General features: G+C 43.1%; 1 long non-coding RNA gene across 1 annotated transcript; it reads left to right on the top strand.

Annotated features, from left to right (window-relative positions):
• The first annotated feature begins 209 nt into the window (after positions 1 to 209).
• LOC122561520 lies at positions 210 to 16,426 on the top strand. The gene is made up of 3 exons (XR_006315030.1): positions 210 to 292; positions 14,752 to 16,181; positions 16,324 to 16,426. It is a non-coding gene; the product is annotated as an uncharacterized LOC122561520 (long non-coding RNA).
• Positions 16,427 to 22,862: the final 6,436 nt, after the last annotated feature.

Genomic DNA, 22,862 nt, shown 5'->3' on the forward strand with positions numbered 1-22,862 from the left:
GGAATAGTTCTGAAAGGGTTAATGTTGGAAAATGCATGAAGCTCCACCCAATCTGATAATCTGCCATACAGAACATCTTGCAATCTTGGGGAGTGTGCCTCACCTGAGTAACAATATTTATCATGCCAATAGTACCTGATTGCTACCATGTGACAAACTGTTTGAAGAGTTGACGTGATAACATCTCATGGTTTATTCTCCACCAATACAGATATTTTGAACTAACCTGTTCAGATGTGGTTGACCGACCTTTGGAGCAGGCAGTGTTGAAGCTAGACCTCCTAGCTCAGAGGTAGGGACACTAGTATTACAAAAGTCATTTTTTTCTCACTTTGTATGTTTGTTAATCAATTTGTTCAGACATGTTCAGGCACATATCTGGCACAGGTGGCACTTGGGGGACTCAGCCTTTTATAGCTCAGAGATGGGATGCTGCCAACTCTGCTACAAGAGTGCGTCATGAATCTTTGTTGCTGTGACAATCAATTTCTACAGAACTTTCTCACTGTGTACAGCTCCTGCTTAATGTAGATATTTTTAAACACCCTGTTCAGATGTGTTACAGGCTATAATCAGTTGGGATTTGAACCCAGTCTTCTAGCCCAGAGGTTGGGATACTATCATTGTGCCAAAAGAGCTACTTTCACTAAATGTGGCCTGGTTGATCGAGACCTAATTGTAGACATTTTCACAGGTATTATTACACACATGTGGAGCAGGTGGGATTTGAACCAAGGTCTCCTGACTCTGAGTTAGGGACACTATCACTCCACCACAAGAGCTCTTTTCTCCATCATTGTAGAAATGATTGGCTCTGCTACAGCCACACTTGGAGTATTGTGTACAGTTCTGGTCACTGCATTATAAGAAAGATGTGGAAGCTTTGGAAAGGGTGCAGAGGAGATTTACTAGGATCTTGCCTGGTAAATTCCACTGGCACTCTGTGTCCAACATTAAGCAATTCAGTTACAAATAGTAGGATGCTTCCAATAGCTTGTCATGCTTCAAGTGACCTCAGTTAAGATGGAGTCTGCAATCTTCATATCATCAGGTCAGATGCTATGATACAGTGAAGGTATAATGGACATGTCTCTTAAAAGGTATACTGTCATGATCCCTGCTGATGTTATTGCAGGATGAGTCTGATCCCAGACTGAAATCTGATTTGATAGATCATAGTTTGCTTTGGTTTGCTTTTAACGAGGTGGGCTTTCACTGAAACAGGTGCATGCAGTGCTGCAGATTTGTTTTTAATTGCGAAACAGAAATTGAATGAGGATAAAGTAGAACAAATCAAATTATTTACACACAGCATAAATTTACCTAATTTGAAACATGTAGTGAAACATTATCCCATTAAGCTCAACAACACACGTTTATATTACACACACCAGAGAGAATTCCCTTCTCTTTCACATCCATTGGGCATAATTTAACTGTGTCTTCAATTCCCAGTCTTGACAATCTGATAGCCTCCTACAACTATGCTTAGACTTTCTCAGCTTCAAAGAACTCCATTCGAGTTTGAAATCAATCACTTCAAGTCTGGAACCTTTAAACTAAGTTGCTTACACTGAGATAACCTATTTCTTAAGACCATTGGTGGACCAAATTAATTTTTATTACAATCCAACAGTGTCATGGTTATGATTTTTCTTTCTTTATTCATTCACGGGATGTGGGTGTCACGAGCTAGGCTGGCAACTATTTGCAGTAGCTAAAGTGAGTGTGATGTGATGAAGTAAAGGGATAATTTTATGTAAACCTTGGTTATCTCACTTTTTAGATTAGAATCAATCTAAACATCATGGCATAGACAGAGAACACAGGAGGCTAACACCTTCAACATATTGTCTAGCTAACACCAATTGTTACAGTTAACCTGAGAATGCAACTTTTAAAAAAAGGTTTTGTGATTTACACATGAAAGAAGTGAAACTATCATGGTATTCTAACAGACTCAATAGACAATCAAGGTATTTTTCAGTGCATAATTTCAGTTATATCACACTAAATTTTTTGCTATAAATTCTGTGCCTTACAATTGTGTCTTCCACTATCACCTGATGAAGGAGCGATGCTCCAAAGGCTAGTGTGCTTCCAATTAAATCTGTTGGACTATAACCTGATGTTGTGTGATTTTTAACTTTGTCCACCCCAGTCCAACACCGGCATCTCTAAATCAGGATAATTTTATAAACTTGGGATCCTGGCACAAAGGCTCACTTATCAGAGCAATCAGCTATTCCCTGGAATTTTCAATGGCAGGAAAGGAATGCATTAAATAATTTAATATTCTGATGATTATGCTGTTAATGTTTCAAATTATAATAATATGTTAGGCTCCAAGAATCATGTGTATTTCATGCAGTATAATGAGATATTCATTATTATCAGGGATATGTCGTACTGGATCTGACAGATCTCCTACATCGATCACAGTTGGGATTTATCAATGACAATAAAGTTCCTGCCTTCGAGGTAGAAATCAGAACAAACCTCCCATTTGATAGATCATGACTCTAAGGGACTCCCCCAGTCCTCAGCTGTGAACTTGCTGTCGTTGGCAAACCCAAACATTTCAAAAGGACTAACTCTGTATTTGTGCTGGTTTAACTGCAGCTGGGGGAAATGTACAATACGTTTTAGTGCCTTAATTAATTCAAGATAATAAAAGTGCACACCCTGGGATAGAATTTAATCCAGACCATTGTGGTGAGGAACATCATCCCTAGGTCTACATCATTATGTCAGTTGGCAATGGGATAACTAACCGTAATAGTTGAAGGTAGGAAGAGGGCAATGCCGCCCTGTTTTCACAGTTAATCTAGTCCCATTTGCTTGCATTTGGTCCATATCCCTTTCTAAGTCGTACTCTCGTCCACCACTATCTCTGGCAACCTGTTCCAGATATTTTCCACCTTTTGTGTGAAATGATTGCCCCTCTGGGCCCTTTTGTATCTCTCCCCTCTCACCTTAAACCTATGCCCTCTAGTTTTAGACTCCCCTACCATGGGGAAAAGCTGTTGGCTATCCAGCTTATCAATGTTATCTCACGATTTTACGAACCTCTATAAGGTCACCCCTCAGTCTCCAGGGAAAAAGTCCCAGCCGTATCCAGTCTCTCCTCATATCTCAAACCTTCCAGTCAGGTAGCATCCTAGTCAATCTTTTCTGCACTCTTTCTAGTTTAATATCATCCTTTCTATATTATGGCAACCAGAATTGTTTGCAGTGTTCCAAATGTGGCCTTACCTTACCAGGCCAGTGATCCCATCTCTAATTAATTGACTGGAGCATTACCAATCACAGCCACAAGTCCCAGTGGTGCTGCTAGCAATGGAGGATTGCTGACATCTGATTGATTGGTACCTCTTGGAAGACTGATTCCCACCACCTGAGGCCAAAATCCACAGGAAGACCTGAATCTGGCCTTAACTCGATCGAGTCTCCTCCACTGAAGCGAGACACAGCTCCAGTTTGTGAGAACTAGAGGGCAAGAAAGCTGATGTAATTTTAAATCCGGACCGTGATATTCCTTAATGAGACATTCTGCATGGCGAGATTAGGATTTGTTCAGCTGAGGCAGCTTCCATCATCAAATAGAGAAAAGAACACCTTACATTTATTCAGCGCCCTTCACATCCGTTGGACAGCACAAATCTCTGAACAGCTAATTAGTTCTTTTTTCTGAAGTGTTGTAATGCAAGCACATCAGGGACTCACAAGCAGGAATGGATTAGGGTCTCATAATCAGTGAGAACTCCTCTGGTGTTCACCCAACTAGGGGATGGGATCTTTCGATCTCCTGAGAGGGGAGGAGGTTGCTTTCCCATCTAAAAGACAGCACCGTGAACAGTGAAGCACTCCCTCGGTGCTGCACTGGCCCAGAAAGAAGGAGAAGTCAAATTGGCAAAAGACAAGCAATGATCAGACGCATCTTGTACACTTTAGAATGGAGCTGCTATTTGTTCATTTCTAAATGTCATTGTTTTATTTTAATCTCTGGGAGAGTGGCAGCCTAAATATTTTTGCCTTCAAGTCTCTGCAATTGGACCTGAACTCATAAACCCCAGATGTAAAGGCAAACATGCTATCCATTGAATTACAGTTGCTACAAGACATTGATTGACCATGCTGACCGAAGAAAGAAGTGGAATTTGGATGCTGTTACACAGCTTGAAGGAGAAATCAGGCAGTTTAATACAAAATGTATGATGCATTGATTGGGGCTTGTTAGTTAAGGGAGGAAGTGTGGAATATAAAACAACAAAAGAACTTTTAGTTAAGACAGATCAACTCAACAAAATAAACATCATTGTCTATAGAAATCAATAGAAATAGAAAAGGGAAGTGTAATATGAAAAGCAAGATGTCCTTGACTGAAATACAAGGAAGGACTTAAGGCAGGTTACCTAGCAACCACAGTGCAACTCATTACTATTTGATTTCAGAAAATGATTCTTTGTTGAATATTTAATCCCTGAAAGACAAAAAGGAAAACTATTATGAGAGATGAAAAATTGATATGGTGTGTTTTCAGAGTTCAGGCCTCCATATATTGATCAACAAGTACAAGCAAACATGGTCCATGTCATATTTACATAGAAGTACAAATGTAATTGAATTCAGAAATGTATTCTATTGGTAGTGACATGAGCGATCACCAGACTGAAGAGTCGACTTTATAATAAGTGTATCAAGTTACAAATTATTACAAACAAGTTACAAAGTACATGTAGCACAGACTCTGGGCAGCTGCTGGTGCTGAAACTGTTCATCCCAATAATAATTCAGCTCTTCTTGGTGTCAACTTTAGTAAGTCCTGAGGTTTTAAGGCTTGATTGTGTGTGTTTCTATAGTGAATGGTATGTAATTGGGCATTAATTCTCAACTGAAGGACCTCAGTTGGTGCAGGTGCAGAGTGGGAAATCCAGCCTTATGGACTTTCTGAACATGTGTCTGACTGAGATGGAAGTGGGAAGGAGGTGGAGGCTTCACCTCTCAACATATTTTTCCATTAAATCCTCTCCTGATTTTCAAGTTTGTCATGAGGTAAGGAATAAAATACAACCCTTTATATCTGTATTTGTGTGTTTTCTACATATGTGTGTATATTTGCACCTGTGTAGGAAGTTGGCCAACTCATTTGGCTGGATAGCTGCTTTGTGATGCACAATAACTTCAGCAGTGTGGGTTTGATTCCCAAGCCAGCTGCGGTCACCATAAAGATCCTGCCTTCTCAATCCTGCCCTTCGTCTGAGTTGTGTTGACCCTTGTGTCAAACCCACCACCAACCATCTCTCCTTCTCTCCTTCTCTCTCTCTCTCTCTCTCACTCTCCCTCTTCCTCTAATGAGACAGCAACATTATCTGTCTCCGTTTGTGTACATGTGTATGTGGATTTGTTTCTGTGCTTCCTTAAATTTCATTTGTAGGATGAGGGCATTACTGGCTGCACCCGCATTTATCACACATCCCGGCCCACCTGTGAGAAGGTGGTGGTGAGCTGTTTGTTTGGGTTTGTTGTTGAGAAATCAGCGGACTGTGTTTATTGGGTGGCCGTTCTTATTGAATACGCTGTATAGGTATCTTTCTTCTACTGTTTGTAGTTCTTGGATGCTGCAGTGTGTTGTGGCTTGTTGAAACAATGTCCTGATGCAGCTCTGATTGTCGGTGTTGGGATGATTGCTTCTGTAGTTAAGTATTTGAACCTAAGTAATTTCATTGAAGTAATGAACCAAAAGAATCCAATAGAAACTTGCCACCAATATACACGAACACCAACTAGCCACCAAAAGACATGACCCACTATCACTAGTATCCTTACATACAGATGAAAAGGACATCACTTCGACTGGGACAACACATCCATCCTGGGACAGGCTAAACAGAGACACACATGGGAATTCCGAGAGGCCTGGCATTCAAACCGGAACTCCATCATAAACACATCAAATTGGACCCCATCTATCATTCTCTGAGAAAAAGAACCAGAAATGATATTACCCACTTTAAGAAACCAGGACACATAAATAGAAAACAGGACATAACACCAACTCTTCACTGGAGGCTCACTGATGTTACCTAGCATGGTGACGAAACATCTGAAAATGAACCTTCCAGCTCAGCGAGCAAGCCTACATTCAGAACCTCAATCTGAGCTACAAATCTTCTCAAAAATTGCTAATACATATAAAATGCCTTGGATTCTTCTTATTCTTATTTGCAAAGGATGTTTCATGACCTGTTTTAGCCATCCTAATTCCTTGTTTAAGTTCTTCCCTGCTTTCTTTATATGCTGCAAGGGTCTTGTCTGATTTCAGTCCCACCTTCTTCACCTTGCCCCTTCTCTGAGGCGTGGTGACCCTCAGGTTAAACCACCACTGTCTCTCTCTCTCTTGACAATAAGAGAGTGGTCCTCTGGGACTATGCTGCGTTTTCCTTTATTGTCAAGATCTTGCTGCATTTGAATATGGACTGCTTCAGGAGTTGTGAATGGCCCTGAACAATAGGTGATCATTCACACTACTGTCCTTACGATGGAGGCAGCTGAAGATGTTTGGGTTGAAGATATATTTTGTGAATGAGTGGTTGTAAAAATGGTGGACGGAGAGAAACATGGATATTGCATCTACTTCTGAGTTGCAGGCTTTCTTATATGATTCTTATGGTATTTTTATTTCCGAGTTATAAGGTAAGAATGCTTGTCGTCCAAATAATTACAAAAAAAAATGAAGAAGTAGAGATTTTTTTAAAACAGCATTTATATGAGCAGGGCCTTCACATGTTTGTCAAGTATCAATCTTTAGACAGGTGTTTTTCTCTCTTTGTTTTAAAATTTTATATTTCTAAAATTAATGTCTTAAAAAAGCATTTAAAAAAAACAAAAAATGTGAAGGAGAGTTTCTTTTACAATGTGAAGGAGGGACATTTTTGAACAGATCTTTTATTAACGGATTTGTGTTTGTCAAGTTTTGATCTGCAGAGGAATTTTTTTTTTACAAAAAAATTTAGGTTAATAAATACGCAGAGAAGGAGAGATTGTTTATATACGGAGCGTGCAGAGAGGCCTACATGTAGATGGTTCTGGAGACAGTTCTTTTTAAATCTGGAGATTGAACGCTGAATGTTGGATTATTTGTTGTTTTTTCATTTGTTCAGCTGTTTGATTTCTTTTTAATTTTTTTCCTTTTTTTGCATGTTTAATATTCAATCTGTGGGGAAGGAAAGGTAGATTAATTTTATATATAAAGTGCTATTGAGAGCTTCTTCTTTTTAGGATTAATGTCACAGTGGGCATTCGAGAGACACTGAGTATGATGACTAGTAGATTTAGGGAAGTGTTTACACTGCAGGATCTGTCAGACAGATGGGTGACTGTCAGGAAAGGTATGGCTCCCTGGATATTAATGAAACTGCTTTGATAGGTGAGGCCTTTTACATGTCAACTTGCTTTTGATTGATGTAAACATTTGTTTGATTGTTGCTTGTCTCTTAATTTTTTTTGTTTTCTTGATTTTCTGATGTATACTAGTCACTTAAATGAGGTACGAGAAGATAGTTATTACTTGATGCAAAACTGAATCTAAATACTACGACCTTCAGAAAAGGAATGAAGAAAGAGGAAATGAGGAACGTTAATCACTCGTGTTTATCTTGAAAAAAGATAGAATTCATAATTTGCCACAATTGTTGTGTTGTGCAAAAGGCTAGTATCTCCTCCAAGCATGCACATTAGCAGGGATTTCTATAAATGTAATTAAAGAAGGGCGGCATATACCTAACAGATACATAATAATGAAAAAAATTTATGGAAGAGTATATGAGTTAATGAAAATTACTGCAGATGCCGCAATCTGTACTGAAAACAATAAATGCTGGAGATCACAGAGGGTCAGGCAGCATCCATGGAGAGAGAGTAAGCTAATGTTTCGAGTCTAAGTAAAAAATCAACACCAGGTTATAGTCCAACAGGTTTATTTGGATGCACTAGCTTTCAGAGCACTGCTCCATCATCAGACAGCTACCTCGGGACCCTCCAACCCCTTGGCATCAATGTGGATTTCACCAGTTTCCTCATTTGAAAGGACAGACAGTCCCATTGGGGTGGGGGGGAGGGGAGAGACAACATGATAGCAGAATGTTACAAGATAAAAGAAAGGGAAGGAATGGGAGTGTGTTCACAATTTGAAGGTGGTGAACTCAGTGTTAAGTCCAGAGGGCTTTAAAGTGCCCAGTCTGAAGATGAGATGTTGTTCTTCCAGTTAGCGCTGGAATTCACTGGAATACTGCAGCATGCTGAGGTCAGACACATGGGCATGTGAGCAGGACGCTGTGTTGAAATGACCGGCTACAGGAAGGTCAGGGTAACACCTGCGCACAGATCGGAGATGTTCTGCACAATGGTCACCCAGTCTGTGTTTGGTGTATCTGATGTAGAGTAGGCTACATTGGCTGGAATGAATGCAATACACAAGATTGGAGGAGGTACAGGTGAAATACTGCTTCACTGGAAAAACTGTTCAGGTCCTTGGATGGTGAGCAAGGAGGAGGGGAAGGGGCAGGTGTTGCACCTTCTGCAGGTACATGGCAAAATATTGGGGGGAGGGGGGTTTGGTGTTGGTGGTTGTGGAGTGGACCAAGGTGTCCTGGAGAGAACGATCCCTGTGAAATGCAGATAGAAGATTGAGGGGAAGATATGTTTGGTGGTGGTATTCTGCTGGAGTTGTCTGAAATGTTGGAGAGTGTTCCTTTGAATACAGAGGCTGGTGGGATGGAAAGTGAAGACAAGGGGGACCCAATCATGCTGCTGTGAGTGATAGGAAGGGGCAAGCGCAGAAGCACAGGTAATAGGTTGGATGCAGTTGAGGTCTTTGTCAACCACAATGGTTGACAACCATGATCATGGATAAAAACAATATGTTTGCTGACATCAACAATCGGATAATGATTGCTGACTGCACATACACAATGTTAAGCCAATTTTTAAAAATGAAAATAAAAATTCTGCATTGTTTATCACTTGATTTCTCTCACCAGATATTTTTTCATTAAGTTGCATTTGCCACTTTTGAATAAATATATTTTTGGGGCTGTCACTAATAGTGCACATGTTCCTCTTTCAAATACTAATTCTACCACCTTGTTTCACGCTTTATTTTTATTATGGGACTGCTTATTTTAGCAAATATATCACATTTTAATTTATAACGATTGGTTTGATATTGCACATGCATTTGGAAATGACCTGCAGTGAGTTTGCAGTCAGTAATCATAGCATCATAGAGTCATAGAGATGTACAGCACTGAAACAGACCCTTCGGTCCAACCTGTCCATGCCGACCAGATATCCCATCATTGGAGCAATTTCATCTGTCTCCAATACAATGGTGTAGGTTACTATGAGTGAGTGATGTCAATAAAACCTTATTGCTTGGTGATTTCACCAGGTTTTTGAGCTGCTACTGAGCTAAATGATGTCAATATAATCATTCTTTTATTCATTTATGCTATGTGGGTGTGACTGGCTGGACCAACATTTATTGTTCATTCCTAATCGCCCAGAGGGCTGTTAAGAGTCAATCATATTGCTGTTTGGTTGAACTAAGCGATGGTTATCAGATTTTTTTTATGACCGTTGACAATGGGTTATATGGTCACCATTAGACTAGCTTTTTAACTAATTCACTTTTCATGGTCTACCATGGTGGGATTCAAACACATGTCCCCAGAATATTAGCCTGGAGTTCCGGATTATAAACCTCAATGCTGGAAAAAGCACAGCATCTGAGGAGCAAGACAGTTGACGTTTCGGGCATAACCCTACATCATTATGCCCGAAATGTCGACTCTCTTGCTCCTCGGATGCAGCCTGACCTGCTGTGCTTTTGCCAGTGCCACACTCTATCGACACCGACTTCTCCAGCATCTACAATCCTCACTATCTCTTACATTACCTCTATGCTGCAATGTTCCCAAGATTCTCTTTATTTCTCCAGCGTAATCTACATTCACAAAAGCTTGCTCACTATGTTTGTATATACTATCTGTTATGAGACACCTCTGGGCTTGAATCCAGGCATCATGACTCAGAGGTAGGGACACTACCACTACATCATAAAATTCTTTTGGTGCTTTTGCGAAGAAGTTAATTATTCAATGTTTGCATATTAGCCAATGCTAATTGCTTACCAATGATCCTAAGTCTGCTGGTTATCATATGGCCAGTTACTAGGTGTCAGTGTTGAAGCTGTTTTGAACAGCAATTAATCTGAGAGACGAATATGACACAAACAACATTTATCTTTATTCTGTGATAACAGCTCATTAGTGCTTCTGACTAATTACTCTCCTTTAATAAGAAATGCCACCTCAATAACATCACAGAAAAATCAAATCCATGAAAATATGCCACCAGAGATAAGTGATTTTGAGAAATTATATTCCCATTTATTAACCAAAGAGAGAAGTAGGTGCATAAAATAATAATTTATGTTTATTTAACATAAATTAAACTGAAATTGTTGGAGAAACTCAGCAGGTCTGGCAGTATCTGTGGAGGGAAACCATTGTTTTCATTTAAAGTCCAGTGATTTTCCCTCTAGAACGTAGAACATAGAACATTACAGTGCAGTGCAGGCCTTTTGACCCTGTGGAACCAATCTGAAGTCTATCTATCCTAGACCATTTCATTTTCATCCATTTGTTTATCCAAAGACCATTTAAATGCCCTTAAAGTTGCAGGCAGTGCGTACCATGTCCCTACTATTCTCTGTTTTTGTTTAAGATTAAGATTGTAAGATGCATCAATACAAAATAATGAAGGACTAAAGGAATATTAGGTCAGATGACCCAACGCTTTGTCAAAGAGATGGGTTCTATGGACCATAAAATAGAAGGGATCGAGAAGGGAAGAGAGGGAATTGCAAAGCTTCGGTCCTGAGCAGATGAAGCCACAGTCATCAAAATCAAGGAAACTCAAGAGGCTGGAGCTAGAGGAGTGCAGATACCTTGGAGGTTGTGGTGCTGGAAAAGCACAGCAGGTTAGGCAACATCCGAGGAGCAGGAGAGGTGATGTTTTGGGCATAAGCCGTTCATCAGGAATGTGGGAGTTGTGGGGGGAAGGGGGCTGAGACATAATTAAGAGGGTGGGGGTGAGGAAGCTGGGAAGGTGATAGGTAGATGCAGTTGGGGGCTGATGGAGAAAGGTCGGAGAGGAGGGTGGAATGGAGAGGTGGGAAGGAAGATGGACAGGTAGGACAGTTAAAGAGGGCAGTGCTGAGTTGGAGGGTTGAATCTGGGATGAGGTGGGGGGGGAGGGGAGATGAGGAAACTGGTGAAATCGACACTGATCCCGTGTGGCTGGAGGGTCCCAAGGCAGAAGATGAGGCGTTCTTCCACCAGGCATTGAGTGGCTTGGATTTAGCGCTGGAGGAGGCCCAGGATTTGCATGTCCTTGGCGGAGTGGGAGGGACAGTTGATGTGGTAGGCCAAGGGGCGGTGGGACTGTTTAATACATGTGTCCCAGAGATGTTCTCTGAAACGTTCCGCAAGTTGGCATTCTGTCTCCCCAATGTAGAGGAGATTACATTGAGAGCAACAGACACGGTAGATGAGGTGTTTGGATGTGCAGGAAAATCTCTGCTGGATGTGAAAGGATCCTTTGGGGCATTGGACAGAGGTGAGGAGGGAAGTGTGGGTGAAGGTTTTACACCTCTTGTGGTGGCAGGCGATGGTGCTGGGAGTGGAGGTTGGGTTGGTGGGGGGCGTGGACCTGACAAGCAAGTCACTGGTCTCTGCGGAATGCTGATAGGGGTGGGGAGGGAAATATATCCCTGGTCGTGGGATCTGACTGTAGCTGGCGGAAATGGTGGAGGATAATACGCTATATCCGGAGATTAGAGGGGTTGAAGGTGAGGACCGCAGTGCTCTATCCTTGTTGCGGTTGGAGGGGTGGGGTTTAAGGGCAGAGGTTCAGGAAGTGGAGGAAATATGCTGGAGGGCATCATCGACCATGTGGGAGTAGAAATTGCAGTTCTTGAAGTAGATGACCATCTGGGATGTTCTGTGGTGGAATTGGTCCTCCTGGGAGCAGATATGACGGAGGCAGAGGAATTGAGAATACGGGATGGCATTTTTGCAGGAGATGGGGTGGGAAGAGGTGTAATCCAGTCGGCCACCAGAGATGGAGATGGAGAGGTCCAGGAAGGGGAGGGATGTGTCTGAGATGGTCCAGGTGAACTTGTGGTCAGGGTGGAAGGTATTTGTGAAATTAATGAATAGTTCAACCTCCTTGTGGGAGGATGAAGTGGCGTCGATACAGTCATCAATATAATGGAGGAAAAGGTGGGGAATGGTGCCAGTGTAGCTACGGAAGATGGACGGTTCCATGTAGCCAGTGTAGCTACGGAAGATGGACGGTTCCATGTAGCTGACAAAAGATAGGCATAGCTGGGGCCCATGCAGGTGCCCATGGCTACACCTTTTGTCTGAAGGAAGTGGGAGGATTCAAAGGAGAAATTGTTGAGGGTGAGGACCAGTTCTGTTAATTGAATGAGTGTGTTGGTGGAATGGTATTGATTGGGTCTGCGTAAGAAATTGAGGGCCTGGAGGGCTTTGTCATGGTGGACGGACGTGCACCAAAACTGGATATCCATGGTGAAGATGGGGTGTTGGGAGCAGGGGAAATAAAAGTCATGGAGGAAGTGGAGGGTGTGGATAGTGTCCCGGGACTGAAGAAGATTATAGTGGTAGTTGAGGGGGGTTTGTGGTGGTGTGGTTTGTGATGACCTGAAGGGATTGGCATAAGTAAGGATGGGATTTTTAAATCACTCCGAACCAATGTAGGTCAATGAGTACAGGGGTGATGAGTGAATGGGATTAGATGTGAGTTAAGACTGAGGCAGCAGAGTTTTGGTTTACTTCACGTTTAAGGACCAACCACCTCAGAAGGCTAAGTAGGACAGCATTAAAATAGAATTGTAGAATCCTTACAATGTGGAAACAGGCCCTTTGGCCCAACAAGTCCACACCAACCCTCGAAAGAGTATCCCACCCAAGTCCATTCACTTACATTCACCCCTGTCTAATGTGCCTATCCTACACATCCCTGAACACTATGGGCAATTTAACATGGCCAATCCACGCTAACCTGCACATCTTTGGACTGTGGGAGGACACCCACCCAGACAGTCACCCAAGGCTGGAATCAGCTGTTAGCAGTAGTGCTAACCACTGAGCCATCACACCACCCCAAATGCTCACATCTATAGATAATAAATGACTCTGTGAGGGTTTCAGCAGGTGCTAAGCCAAGATGGGTGAAATTGGACAATGTTACACCAATGGATACAGGCCAGTCTTACTGCTGTTGCAAATAGTAAGAACTCATTTACTTTCTAACCTCCCTTTTTTGCAGCCTCAGTTTTTCTATTCATTTTCCAAGTTTTCTTTAGGCAAGTAGGTCAGGAGTAGGTCATTCAGACCATTGACTCATTATTCAATATGTTCATGGCTGATACCATATCCCACAACTCTATCACCCTTACACCTCTTTCTACCTCTCTCTCTTGCTTTCTTTTCCCACTTTCTATCAAACTATTGATGAGATAAGAATACTGGATCGATAAGGAAAACGTAAAGCAGCACAAAGGATTCAGGTGGATGTTAAAGGGCTTAGATGGAGAGAGAGCAGAAGATGAGATCATTGAATCATAGAATCTGTACAGTGTGGAAACCGGCCATTCAGCACAACAAGTCCACACTGACCTCCCAAAGAGCACCCCATCAGACTCACTCCCTTGCCCTATCCCTGTAACCCTGTATTTTCCATGGCTAATACACCTAACCTACACATGAGAGAATGGGATGGCATGAATATAGAGTTGGCATAACAACTTCTGAGTAAATGACAATTTATGCCTTAGCTATTTAGTCTACTGTATTTGTAACATAATTTATTGTTCTAGGCATTATTGCATTGTGTTTGTGTATAATTTATCATCCTGCATCAAATTTGCTGAATTTTGATTTACAATTGAAACTCCACATGTAATTTATGGTGCTGTATTTGCATTTTAATTTAGATTTGTATTATAATTCAATGCAGTATATTTATATTCCACTATGGTGATGTATTGGCAGTTTCATTTAATATACTGAATCTGCAATATCATTTGCTATGTCTTATTTGTATTATTTCTAATGTTCTTGCTATTATAATTTATACTATTATGCTTATGCAAATAAGTGTTATTTTAAATTAATTTAATGTATTTTACATTTGTTGAAGTGCATCAGTATTGAAATTTTATGTACTGCATTTTCATTACAGTTTCGTGTGTATGTATAATATAATTTAGTGAACAATATTTACAGTGCAATTTAAAGTCATTTTGTTAGAAATGTATTTATGAGTTTGTCGTGTAACTTAGTGGTGTGTAGCTTTGTGCCAATTTATTGCATCATGTTTATAATTATCAGTATTATGTGCCAAAGTATGGTAGGATGGTTAAGCCAGACAAGCAGATTATTTGGCTCATTGTGTCTGGATCAGATCTCTGAAAAACCAACTCATTTAATCCAACACAAAAACAAAAGTTGCTGAAGAAACTCAGTTGGTCTGGCATCATCTGTGGAAAGAAAGAGTTAATATTTTGAGCCCAATGACCCTTCAGAACAGACAGACCAATTGTCAGAACTGTTAGTTCCACTGAGTCTCTTCAGCAATTTCTCTTTCTGTTTGTTTCAGATCTCCAGCATCTGCTGGCTCAGAGCTGCCCTGCACCAACTTCGTCGATGTCCTACCAGGAAACGTTTTCTGCCCCTTTCAGGCATTAAAAAAAGCAAGATGTTACAATTCAGAGATAAACATGCCTCTCTGGAACATTCCATCCCTCCCCTTCCCTCTGACTCTATCCCTTCCTAACCCTACCACCTGTCATGTATTTATTATCCTTTATGACTTTCCACTCTCTGATGCTGAATGTTCTGTACTCAGCCAAGGTCTGCATCCCCACCTCAGTGAAATTTGGGAATGACATGACGTTGAACTCTGCTTCTGTCGCCTTCACCTTCATGCCCATTTCTTTGGACAAGAGTCCTCTTGCCGTCCCACAGTCCCCTTCATCCAGTTCCAAGACTCTTACTCCATCTGGACCCCTCCCTCTGACCATTGACCTTGTTCATCAAGAATTGTCACCGTGATGTTTACCTCAATTCCTGTATCATCGTCAACCATTTGAACATATCTCCCCCTGAACTGACTGCACTCCCTGCTCTCAGATCCAACACTGCCATTGTAATGAAGCCTGCTGACGAGGGTGGTGCTGTCATTGTCTGGTGGACTGACCTCTACATTGTGGAGGCTAAATGCCAGCTCTCAGACACCTCCTTCTATCTCCCTCCTTCAATCTCCCACCCTACTACCCCCGTCCCCCCACCCCACCCCCAGCATCTCCAAACCCTCGCCCCACACAGGCCATTTCCACCTCCTTCTCAAAATCCACAAACAGGACTGCCCGGGTAGACCCATTGTTTCTGCCTGCTCCTGCTCCACAAAACTCATCTCTTCCTACCGTGACATCATTTTCTTTCTCCCCTTCTCCAGTCCCTTCCCACTTAACATTGTGGTTCTTCAGATGCTTTATGTTAGTTTCAGGATTTCCAGTTCATGTGCTCCAGCCGCCTCCTTCTCACTGTGGTTGACAGGGCCCTCAGCTGTGTCTGACCCATCTCCCACATTTCTGCCCTCAACGCTTCCCACCCTTCCACAACACTGTTAGGGGCCCCTGACCTTCCCTCAGCACCCCATCAGCGTCCATATCCAGAGGATTGTCAGCTGCCATTTCTGTGACCTCGGATGAGATGCCACTACTAGACACATGTTCCCTTCCCCTCACTTGTCAAACTTCCACAGGGACCATTCCCTCCAGGACACCTTGGTCCACTATTCCTTCACTCCCAAAACCTCTCCTCAGCCCCTTGGCACCTTTCCATGCCATTGTGGGAAGTGTAACACCTACACATTAACTTCCTCCCTCTTCACTATCTAAGACCCCAGATACACCTTTAAGGTGGATTGTTATATTGTTTTTTCACAGGTAACAACTTTCCAACAAAAAGCTCACCAATTTATATACTCATTTCTAACCAATGGCGTTTACTCCGTGTTAATTCCAAGTGAGTACACGTGATTAAATTATTCACTTGCATTCAAATCTGATTATAATGTCAAATCAAATCATTGCATGTTCATATCTACTACAGTGATTCTCAGAAACTCTTTTACTCTCCTTTTGCCACCCTACCTCTGGATCTATAGGTTGACTGCAGCATGTGCTTCCAGGATTTGAACACAACAGTCTAGCCTGACACTCGAATGTATTACTGAGGGAGAGCTGCAGTAGTGGAAATACCAGGCTAAAGGGAGGACTGCAGATGCTGGAAATCAGAGTCGCGATTAGAGTGGTGCTGGAAAAGCACAGCCGGTCAGGCAGCTTCCGAGGAGCTGGAAAATCGATGTTTCAGGCAAAAACCCTTCATCAGGAATGAAGGCCTAGTGGAGACACTGTCTTTCAGAGGTGACAGTGTGGAGGTGCTGCCTGGCAAGCAGGGAACTACATCAGAGAAAAGCAGGGAAGACAATGCAGGTGAATTAGTCAAAATCTATCACTCAATCAACATCACAAAAAGTAAATTGTCTGCACATTCTTTGAATTGCTGTCTCTGGGAATTTTTTTGTTTGTTTGAGCTGTTTAGGCTGGGACTGTTTTCCCTGGAGTGTCAGAGGCTGAGGGGTGACCTTATAGAGGTTTATAAAATCATGAGGGGCAAGTATGGGGTAAATAGATAAGGTCTTTGGGATGGAGTCCAGAACTTTGGGGCACGGATTTAGGATGAGAGGAAAAAATTAAAAATGACCTAAGGGGCAAAATATTCAAGCAAAGGATGTTGTGTGTATGAACTGAGCTGCCAGCGGAAGTGGTGGGGGCTGGTACAATTAAAACACTTAAAAGAATGGTTATATGAATAGGAAGGGTTTATAGGGACATGGGCCAAATGCTGGCAAATGGGACTAGATTAATTTAGGATATCTTTTCAGTGCAGACAAGTTGGACTGAAGGGTCTGTTTCCATGATGTACATCTTTATAATTCTATGCTGGACCCACCTATAATTTTATGATTTACATCTGAAGTGTTTTGTGCAAGTGATTTCACGGAGTGATCTTTCTCACACAAACCTTTATTCTTCCCTCAATAGTGATGTTAATGGGCTCATCAATATTTTTCTTGGAAAATCCTGTGAATGAGACATTTGAGGAGCTGGGAAATAGGCTTTAACAAATCAAGATTTATGAAGTTAATGTGCTGAAAATTTTGGCAAACATTAAGATTGATAAGTCCCCAGGGCTAGACCAGATTTGTCCTAGGCTGCTCCGGGAAGGGAGAAAGGAGGTTGCTAAACCTCTGGCGAAGATCTTTGCTTCCTCACTCTCCACGGAAGTCATACTGGAGGATTGGAGGGAGGTGAATGTTGTTCCTTTTTTCACGAAGGATAATAGGGAAATCCCTGGCATTTACAGACCAGTCTGTCTTACGTCTGTGCTCAGCAAGATTTTGGAAAGAATTCTGAGGGATAGGATTTATGACTATTTGGAAAAGCATAGCGTGATTAAAGGCAGTCAGCATGGCTTTGTGAGGGGCAGGTCATGCCTCACAAATATTATTGAGTTCTTTGAGGAGGTGATGAGACAGGTCGATGAAGGTCAAGCAGTGGATGTGATGTACATGGATTTCAGCAAGGCATTTGATAAAGTTCCCCATGGTAGACTCATTCATAAAGTCAGGAGGTATTGAATACAGGGAGATTTGGCTATCTGGATTCAGAATTGGCTGGCTGACAGAAGGTACAGAGTGGTTGAAGATGGAACGTATTCTGCCTGGAGGTCAGTGGTGAGTGGTGTCCCGCAGGGCTCTGTTCTTGGGCATCTGCCCTTTGTAGGTTTTATAAATGACTTAGATGAGGAGGTTGAGGGGTGGGTTAGTAAATTTGCCGATGACACAAAGATTGGAGATTCTGTTGGTAGTATCGAGGGCTATTGCAGCATGCAGTGCGACATAGACAGGATGCAGAGCTGGGCTGAGAAATGGCAGGTGGAGCTCAACCTGGATAAATGCGAAGTGATACATTTTGAAAGGTTGAACTTGACTGCTGAATATAGAATTAAAGACAGGATTCTTGGCAGTGTGGAGGAACAGCAGGATCTTGGTGTTCAAGTGCATTGATCCCTCAAAGTTGCCACCCAAGTGAATAGGGTTGTTAAGAAAGATTATGGTGTTTTGGCTTTCATTAACAGAGGGATCGAGTTTAAGAGCCACGAGGTTTTGCTGCAGCTCTACAAAACCCTGGTGAGACCACACTTGGAATATTGTGTCCAGTTCTGGTTCCCCTACTATAGGAAAAGAGAGGGCTTTGGAGAGGGTGCAAAGAATGTTTACCAGGATGCTGCCTGGACTGAAGGGCTTGTCTTACGAAGAGAGTTGACTAAGCCCGGACTTCCCTCTCTGGAGAGGAGGAGGAAAAGAGGTGACCTTATCGAGGCATACAAGGTAATGAGAGGCATGGATAGAGTCAATAGCTGGAGACTTTTCTCCAGGGTAGGATTGACTCCCATGTGGGGTCATAGTTTTAAGGTATTAGGAGGAAGGTAATAGAGGACACATCAGAGGTAGGTTCTTTACGCAGAGAGTTGTGAATGCATGGAATGTGTTGCCAGCGGTGATGGTGGAAGCAGAGTCATTAGGGCATTTAAGCGCCTGCTGGACATGCACATGGACAGCCGTGAATTGAGGGGTGTGTAGGTCAGCACAACATCGTGGGACAAAGGGCCTGTTCTGTGCTGTGCTTTTCTATGTTCTATGTTCTAATCGTGAGGTGGGGAGCTGACAACACCCAGCACTGCCCAGAACCTTTGCTGTTCAGGTCTCTGGGGCTGTGTTTAAAGCCCAGGTCATTGCACATCACTCTGGTACACCTTGGTCCACTCTTCCTTCACTCCCAACACCTCCTCACAGCCGCATGGCACCTTTCCATGCCTTTATGGAAGGTGTAACATCTGCCCATTTACTTCCTCCCTCCCCAGATACACCTTCCAGGTGTGTTTTGTTTTCACAGGTGGCAGCTTTCCAATAAAAAGATCACCCATTCTCTTATTTCAAACCAACGGCGTTCATTCTGTGCTGACTCCAAGCGAATACATGTGATTAAATTATTCAATTGTATTCAAATCTGATTATAATGTCGAATCAAATCATTGTATGTTCTTGTCTACCATTGTAATTCTCAGAAACTGCTCTTACCCTCTGGCCATTAATCGGCTTTTCATTCAAGAACTGGCCTGTGCCTATTAGGATGCAGATAGCATCCCTACCTCAGGGTTTTGGCCGAGTTATGGAAATATATGGTGATGACTTTTGTCTCCCTAAACCTACCGCCTTTCCTTCTCAAGCCAACATTAGTCATGGTTATCTACCTTGCTGTATCGAAGTAATCAGGACTGTGGAAAATGGCTGATTTTCTTGACGCCCCATAAGTAGAATAGAAAGTCACATCCTTTCTGACTTCGCAGGAGCAGGCTTGTTGATGAATCCAATGGAAGGAGAGGGGGTGAGTAATCAGGGGCAAGTTTAATGAAGCATTGAAGGTTTTTCTTAGGGGGTCTTGACAGGGTGGTTGCAGGCAACTGTTTCCTGTCATGGGAAAGTCTAGAACCAGATGGCATAATTGCTGTGTGAGGGGTGACACATTTAAAAAAGAGCTGAGGAGGAAATTCTTCTCTCAGAGGGTAATGAATCTGTGGAATCCTTTACCACAAAGGGCTGTCGAGGCTGGGTAATAAATATAATCAAGATGGAGATAGATCCTTCGTCAGTAAAGGAATCAAGACTTATGGGGTAAAGGCAGGAAAGTGGACTTGAGGATGATCAGATCATCCAAGTTCTCATTGAATGGCAGCACAGACTCAGTGAGCTGAATGTAGGTTGTAACTTGTGTTGCTGGAAAAGCACATAGATGGGAAGGAAGATGGACAGGTAGGACAGGTCATGAGGGCAGTGCCAAATTGCAAGGTTGGAACTGGGATAAGGTGGTGGGAGGGGAAATGAGGAAACTGGTGCAATCCACATTGATGCCATGGGGTTGGAGGGTCTCGAGGCGGAAGATGAGGCTTTCTTCCTCCAGGCGTTGGGTGGCAAGGGAGTGGCGATCGAGGAGGCCCAGGACCTGCATGTCCTCGGTGGAGGGGGAGGGGGAGTTGAAGTGTTCGACCATGGGGCATTGGGGTTGGTTGGTGCGGGTGTCCCAGAGATGTTCTCTGAAGCGCTCTGCGAGTAGGCGTCCTATCTCCCCAATGTAGAGGAGACCGCATCAGGAGCAGGAGTAACTGACATGTGTCAGTTCCTGAAGAAGGGCCTGTGCCCGAAACGTCGAATCTCCTGTTCCCTGGATGCTGCCTGACCTGCTGTGCTGTTCCAGCAATAAAGTTTCAACTAACTGACATGTGTGGAAATGCAGGCGAAACTTTGATGGATGTAGAAGGCTCCTATGGGGCCTTGGAAGGAGGAGAGGGGGGAGATGTGGGCGCAGGTTTTACAATTCCTGCGGTGACAGGAGAAGGTGCCTGGAGGGAGGGCGGGTCGATGGGGGCGCGTGGACCTGACAAGAGGGTCGCAGAGGGAACAGTCTTTACGGAAAGCAGATAGGGGAGGGGAGGGAAATATATCTCTGGTGATGGGGTCCGTTTATAGGTGGCAGAAATGGCGGAGGATGATGTGATGTATACGGAGGTTGGTGGGGTGGAAGGTGAGGCGTACCTCTGCTCCTATCGCCAAGATTTATTCTGATGTCAAGATTACTACTGAAAGATTTGGAAAATAAATTTAGGAGTGAGAAAGGACCATTCAATCAATATGTGATTTCTATTTGTACCTAAATACTTGCCTCAGTTCGAGTGATGGCTTGGATAGTAATGCTGTCTTCTGCATCCATTGCTTTCAGAGCTCAGAAAAGCTGAAATGTTGACTTCTCTGCCTCTGCAAGCTACCTGGCTTGCTGTATTCTTCCAGACTCCTGCCTGTCAACCTGAAGGACTCAGAAAGCTTCTCAGATATATATTTTTTCACATTGTTTGCACCTATTGAATAGTTTGTAACCTGACGACACAATCCTTAGCATAATTTTAAACAATATTCTGAACTACTGAGTAGCTAGCAGCAGGAAGAATGAGAGCTTGGACCAGGGGTCTGTCAGGAAAGGTGAGTCACTGATTTAAAACTTTAAATGCTTACCTAAAGCGTCAGCAGCAGCAGAGCCTCAGAGAGCAGAGGTTTCTGGGAAAGGTGGGACTCTTTTCTCCCGTCTCAGCTATCTCAGTGAGTGTTCTCTAAACCTGAGACCCTACCTTTGTAGACCCTCCCACCCATCCACCTCCTCTAACCTTAAGCACCAGGAACACATCAGGCAAACTTCTCTTCTTTTTTTTTACTTTGTGATAAAGGGACTAGCAGGGATGGCAGTGCAGGGAGAGCAATGTTCCTCCTGATGATGTTTGAGGTGAGGGGCGCCATTAGTGTCCCATCAAAGTACATCTGCAGGAAGTGCACCCAACTCTTGCTCCTCCAAGACCGTGTTAGGGAACTGGAGCTGGATGAACTTCGGATCATTTGGGAGGCAGAGTCTGTGATAGATAAGAGTGACAGAGAAGTAGTTACTCCTACGCACGGAGAAAGCTGGGTAACTGTTAGAAGGTAGAAAAAACAGTCAGTGCAGGGATCCCCTGTGGTCGTTCCCCTGAAAAGAAAGTATGCCATTTTGGATACTGTTGGGGAGGACAACTTACCTGGGAGACACATTAGGGTGCAGGTCTCTGGCACAGAGTCTGTCCTTGTTGTACAGAAGAGAAGGGGGATAAGGAGGAGAGTGTTAGTTATTGGGGACAAAACAGTGAGAGGGTCAAATAGAAGGTATGTTTGGAACAAAAAAGACTCATGGTTGGTGTGCTGGCTCCCAGGAACCAGGGTCTCTGATGTCTCGGATCTTGTCTTTGGTGACCAGCCCTACGTCGAGATCTACGTAGGTACCATCGGCATAAGTAGAAAGAGGGATAGGGATGTAAGGCAGGATTTCAGGGAGCTTGGGTGGAAGCTGAGCTGGTACAGATAGAGTCATAGAGTCATAGAGATGTACAGCATGAAAACAGACCCTTCGGTCCAACCCGTCCATGCCGACCAGATATCCCAACCCAATCTAGTCTCACCTGCCAGCACCCGGCCCATATCCCTCCAAACCCTTCCCATTCATATCCCCATCCAAATGCCTCTTAAAAATTGCAATTGTACCAGCCTCCACCGCATTCTCTGGCAGCTCATTCCATACACGTACCACCCTCTGCGTGAAAAAGGTGCCCCTTAGGTCTCTTTTATATCTTTCCCCTCTCACCCTAAACCTATGCCTCTAGTCCTGGACTCCTCAACCCCAGGGAAAAGACTTTGTCTATTTACCCGATCCATGACCCTCATAATTTTGTAAACCTCTATAAGGTCACCTGTCAGCCTCCGACGCTCCAGGAAAACAGCCCCAGCCTGTTCAGCCTCTCCCTGTAGCTCAGATCCTCCAACCCTGGCAACATCCTTGTAAATCTTTTCTGAACCCTTTCAAGTTTCACAACATCTTTCCGATAGGAAGGAGACCAGAATTGCACGCAATATAACAACAGTGGCCTAACCAATGTCCTGTACAGCCGAAACATGACCTCCCAACACCTGTACTCAATACTCTGACCAATAAAGGAAAGCATACCAAA

The sequence above is a fragment of the Chiloscyllium plagiosum genome, chromosome 23 (assembly GCF_004010195.1).
Source record: "Chiloscyllium plagiosum isolate BGI_BamShark_2017 chromosome 23, ASM401019v2, whole genome shotgun sequence".
NCBI classification, from domain to species: Eukaryota; Metazoa; Chordata; class Chondrichthyes; order Orectolobiformes; family Hemiscylliidae; genus Chiloscyllium; species Chiloscyllium plagiosum.